The sequence below is a fragment of the Myxocyprinus asiaticus genome, chromosome 30 (assembly GCF_019703515.2).
Source record: "Myxocyprinus asiaticus isolate MX2 ecotype Aquarium Trade chromosome 30, UBuf_Myxa_2, whole genome shotgun sequence".
Lineage (NCBI taxonomy): Eukaryota > Metazoa > Chordata > Actinopteri > Cypriniformes > Catostomidae > Myxocyprinus > Myxocyprinus asiaticus.
Window position 1 is genome coordinate 8,485,421 of NC_059373.1, and position 6,388 is coordinate 8,491,808.

A 6,388-nucleotide genomic window follows, 5' to 3' on the forward strand; every position below is an offset into this window, starting at 1 on the left:
CAACGATATCAACAAAAGTGTCCATATCAGTTTTCATACACGCAGAAAAACACGTACCTCCTGAGCACATTAAAGTAGAGGCCGTCACACCATAAACGTGCAAAGTTACAGACATTGGCCCTAAAGAGTATTTAGACACTTTAGCCACACTTAAAAGTTTATTAAAGGGATAGTTCACCCAAAACTGAAAATTCTGGCATCATTTACTCGATGTTACATGATGTTTTAAATCGATCCAACTACTTTTTTCTTCTGTGAAACACAAAAAGAGATATTAGGCAGAATATTATCCTCAAGTCACCATATATTTCCGTTGAATTTTTTATTTTATTTTATTTTTTCAGACAATGAAAGTGAAAGGAGACATATTTCATTTTTAGGTGAACTATCCCTTTAATGTATTTGCATTATATAATAAAATATTAAAACAAGTGGAATTTATCTTAAATAAAGATAGCACAAGCACAAGTTTGTAAACTGTCAATTTATTAAACAACAGAAATACTTTTCGATATGACAATAAAAGTCTTTGGACACTTTCTGGTTGTCAAGTGTTAATGGAACATGCTCAAAGTTAATGTGATGAACTTCACCAGTGGTTACTCATGACACCTGTGTGAACTTGAGAGTAAAAATTGGTTAAAGGGATAGTTCACCCAAAAATGAAAATTCTCTCATCAATTACTCACCCTCATGCCATCCCAGATGTGTATGACTTTCTTTCTTCTGCAGAACACAAACGAAGATTTTTAGAAAAATATTTCAGCTCTGTAGGTCCATTTAAAGTGAATGGTGACCAGAAATTTGAAGCTCCAAAAAGCACATAAAGGAAACATAGAAGTAATCCATAAGACTCCAGTGGTTTAATCATTGTCTTCAGAAATGATATGATAGGTGCGGGTGAGAAACAGATCAATATTTCAGTCCTTTTTATTATAAATGTCCACTTTCACCAGCCCTCTTAAGCGCTCTCTTCTCTCCTAAGAACTTTTCTTCTTTTGTTTTTCGCAGTTGGCATTCTTCATTACAACGACACCTACTGGGTAGTGAGGAGGATTTATAGTAAAAAAAGGACTTAAATATTGATCTATTTCTCACCAACACCCCTCATATCACTTCTGAATACATGGATTTAACCACTGGAGTCATATGGATTGCTTTTATTTTTCTTTTCGGAGCTTCAAAGTTCTGGACACCATTCACTTGCATTGTGAGCACCAACAGAGCAGTGATTTTCAAAGTCATATACATCTGGGATGACATGAAGGTGGGTAAATGAAGAGAGAATTTTCATTTTTGGGTGAACTATTCCTTTAAGAGTAATAATAAAAATGCAAATATTTGCAGATGCCACTTGGTTTGATATTTTCTAATCTAATGCAATGAAATTCACACAATTTAAGTGTGGTTTAAGTGTCCAAAAGTGTCCAAATACTTAGGCCCACTGTATGGATACAAACATGGGAGTTCAGTGCAAAGCCCTCTGTGAGAAGCCTGTTTGACATTTTAGGGCAAATGTTAATTTCTATGCAAATGTCACTGAGTACAGAGGCAAACGTGAGCGTGTCTAAGAAGGTACAGGGTGCCACAGGTGAGAATGACAGATTATAAGCACTAGTAGGACCTCTGGAAATGTCCCAGTCAAGAGAATGCCTTGGACTGTGTCCAGTAGTTCTACTTCCTCATACTTCTTTGATAGTGGATAGTAGTAGACTGTGTGAAAAGCCATAATGTTTGAGACAGCCATTTACCTCTCAATAAATAAATATTTGTGCAAATTTTGTGCCACTAGTGTCACCACACAGAACTGCAAAAATTATGACTTTTTCAAACACTCTCTCTGTCTGCCATTGGTTGTCGGGTAATGTTCCCACTATGTTGGGAGAACACATAAGTACAACATTGCTTCAAGAATTAACTAATTGAACTAATTTTTCAGAGCTGAGTACTATGTTAGAAGATCATCCTTTAAAATGAGAATGTGAAATTAGCAATTTACAATTGAAAAAATATTGGTCCAAATGTTCAGATAATGTTGATGTTATTGCCTAAATGGAGCAGTATTTCACACATTCAATCTTCAATTATACATTCAACAACACGACTCACATTCAGAACATTACAAATCAATGTTCCTAGAATATTGATGAATTTGAGAGAACGTTTTCAGGAACATTATGTAAGGGATAATGCATAGTCAGTCATTCGTTACCACAAACTTAACCCTGACAGGATAAACAGGACCCCAATGTGAAGCAGAGGGCTCTTGTCTCATCCTGAAGGTGTTTACTTTGCAGTGATGACATGAACGTGGGCATGAAACATTAATTTGGGCTGAAATCTTCTTTTTTTATGTGAGAAGAAAGAAACCACAGAAATATGCAAGAAATGAAACTAAAGTAGCTACTATATGTAGGAAATAGTTTGCCTTGGTTTAGGTGTCATTATACTAAAATATTGAGCCATGAAAAATACGTGACTGTGGCGAAAATTTACGAAATAATATTATGTGGTTCTTTACATGTATCGCGGCAGTTCCGAGGTGAAATGTCCACTGTGTGGCGCTAAAGGCGAGTTAAATGTTTTCCCAAACAAGGTTAAGGTTAGTGCCCTATCGAGTTTGAAACCAACAAAACCTACCTCCCTACCATAAACCTTAAACCTAACCAATAAAAAAATCCAATTTCTGAAGCAACGTCATTTTGTGGTGCTTCAATGACACTTTCGTCTTACGTGTTGACACGCTTGCTCTTCAGGACTCGTACCCTGGTTCTTTGCATTGCAAGTGCAATGCTCGAACAAGCTTGTAAATATAGTTGGTTATGAAATGCAAACTTTAAAATGTATCGCCTTACAAACCATGCACTATATTAAAAGTGTTTTCATGTCATAAGATAGCATTGTGTGAGGAACAGTGCAAAATATTAGAATTTATGAACTGAAAGGGAATAAAAGTCATTGTTATTTTAGCGTCTCTAATGTTCATTTCACCAGGAAACTGCCGCAATACATAAAAAGAGCCACTTAAAAATATAATGTGAGTTTATGAGACCAGTTTGAAGATATTTAACCAACTAGAATCAAGCATTCCAGAGAGGTTTGTAACACATTTAAAGGGGCCATGACGTGCCTTTTTTATTATCTTCATATGTTCCTTGCGGTTCACTTGTAAGACACGATCAATTTCTACCCTCATTCTGACCCTCCAGCAGAAACGCTCGGTTTTGGTGCTGCTTCTCTTTTGACTTGAAAGTAAATGCCCACTGTTGTGATTGGCTCTCTGCTCTTGACTGACTTGCTCTCTCGTCGCCATCTCACTGCTCACTGCTGCTGGACGGGGCTACGGAAGTGATAAGGTAAAGTAGGCATTGATGTGATTTTGTGGAGGCGGTCAGATGCAAATGTCAACCACAGTGTGGAAGAAGTAGAGAATGAGTCGTTTTGGCAGCTTGGTTTCAACAATTGCTCTTTTTGCAGTGAGGAGGAAGTTTTGAGTTCTGAAATTTACAGTATGTTTTATAGTACAATGACTATGTTAATATGTTATAGGATCAAGGAAAATTTTATTTCTCATGTCATGGCCCCTTTAAATAACATCCCACACACATTGAATATTCCCACAACCAAAATGGAATGTTCAGACAATGTTTTTAGAACATGAATTTGTTAGTAGTTTATTATAACAGTTTGATGGAAAGGGGAGTTTGAGTTACCGTAGGCCTTTTCAACTACACTTTCCAAGTGTTTACTTTATTCTTCATAGTTGACCTCTCTCTTTCTCTCTCTCTCTCTCTCTCACTGCTTGTGGTGGATGGCTCTGTTCTTAAATTGGATCACGGCAGGCGTCACAAGAGACTGCTTATCAGACTCCGCTATCACAATGATGAAGTAAGAAAGGTAAAAAGAGAGGGATCTTTGCATGCAGACCGAAAGGAGGGGGCGGGGCTGGTGTCAATTCACCCCTTTTTTTCCTGCACGTTAAGTGTCTTTAATACCAGTGAAATGATACCAAGGCAACACTTGCCCGTTTTAGCAGCGTGATTCCCTTCGGCTATCATGTATTGCTGCTATTCTACCCTTAACCTTGCGGGCCGTATAGACTTGTGTACATTTGATCTGCAAACAGTCATTAACCCCATCGCCTTCATCACCCCTTCACCTAACCTTAACTGTGATCTTAACCTACCTATGACAGCATGACTAGATTAACAATTAATCTGGATTTAAGGCAATGCAGACAGTAACTGAATCCTGTGGCTAAAATTAACACTAATGGTTCCTGAAGGGGGCCTGAGAAGGCAGAAATGATTCATGATGAGTGCCAGGGAAAGATGCAAAGATGATTCTACAACTAATGATCAAAGGCGGAAGAGAGCAAAGGTCAATCGATGACAGCTTCATCATACACCTGTAGACATAGATTGGATCTTGACATTGCATTGTGTGAGTTAGGATGTCTCTCATCATTGAAAGAACTGACAATGAAATTATGTAGACAGAAAGGTGTGAAAATGTATTTTGATCAATGAAATGAAAATAGTGAAATGAAATTTGTAGTTTGAAAAATGGAGCTGATAGCAAAAGAATTCCACATAATTTTTCTACAGAAAAAGAAATGAAAACTCTGACATAGACCTTAGACATTATTCGCTTTCAGTATCAGACAACAGGCCTGAAACTGTAAATTTAGAATCATATATCTTTCTTAGCAGTCTAATACACCATAAAAATAATAACAAAATAGACAAACAAATAAATACATAAATACCATTTCAATTCATGTTTTCAGTCAACTTAACCATTGTGAAATTATGCAGATTATCACTAAGTCTAGTTACTTTTAGTTTACCAGACATTCTAGGTTCGTGGATAATGCACAACTAAGATTTAATTACAAGTGTGCCTAATTAAAGTGCTAATTTTAAAACAATGTGAAAGCAGCCCCCAATCAGGCAAGGCAGATGGGTTGAGAGTACTCAGTACATCAACTGACCACAATGACTGAACAATTAGTATGATTGTTCAGTTACTTTTAAAGCTGAAACCCCTAATGTGGCATTTTCAGTTGTAGTTCTTTTTTATAACCACTAGAGGTCGCCAGAAGGGACATCGTCGCACTTTACAATCATCTTTTTCTTACGAGTTGGTGTTGGTGTGTATCGTGTAAACTCAACCACAAGAGGGCAGCAGAGATAACGAATCAATATTGTTTTTACCCGTTTTCTGATATGCAGAGAAGATGCGTTCTAATGATGATCTTAAATGGGCACTCAATTAAAAAGTTGTACTTCTAAAGAAATGAATAGTGATTTTGTATAAAAATCATGAGCATTCGCATGAGATAAAGACTACTGTCATATCAGTAACCTCCCAAAAGCTGTTTTATTTTACAAGGAGAGGGTCTTCTCATGGGGGCTGCCATATTAGAATCACATGACCAGCCGAATACTTCCCTAAACTAAATCTCAGTAACCGCCCTGTTATTAACCATTTGTGGCTAAATATGTTATTACTACAATTCTTTAGTTTGGGATTTGAGTTTGGAGAGGATCTTGGTTGAGTTTAATGGGATAACATATTGATGCAGTGATAGAAGTTGTACTCACTCAGGCTTCTTCACATCTAGTCCTACATCTGAGTATTCAACAGCATATATTTTCATTACAAGAGGGCAAACGCCCTGTCCTTGCATTTCACAAAATTAAACTTGGCAAAGTAATTATTTTGAGCTCATTCACTTACAGATGAAGAATAACTGAATGAATGTAGGCCTTCTAAAAGCAGCTTTAACTAACAGCAAGAAAAGACCAACGCCGATTTTACTCTGAACGAAACGTCTGAAAAATAAAAAAGACAGATAATGGAAGAAAAATACTCGTAGTAATTGCCAAAATCACGAAACAGACTTAAAACTACAACTCCACTAATGCAACTCACTTAGAAACTACAGGCATTTGGACGCGTCCATAGCCGGGTTGGGGAATCAAAAAACGTTTCTTTAAAAACTGTAAGAGTAATTTAATTTCCTAAAACACATAGAAAACACACCATTTTATAATCAATTTCTTCTTATTAAAATTAACAGTTTAAGTAATAATTAAAGTTAAACTAACAGCAGAATTTTCGAGATAGAATTTTCCCCCTGCCTTAAAACCAATGGTGGTCTGATCACGAAGAGTCCACAAGTCTGATACACGGGGGGCGTTAAGAAATATTTCGACCAATTACATAAACACGGGCGAACATTAAACATATTTAACGTTCTTAAATTGTATCATATTTTTATTTATTAGGATAGAATTGCAAATATCTCTGGAAAAACAAAACAATTGGTAATAATGACATGTTGTTATTAACCTGACCTCCCCTATTGTCCACACATGCCCTG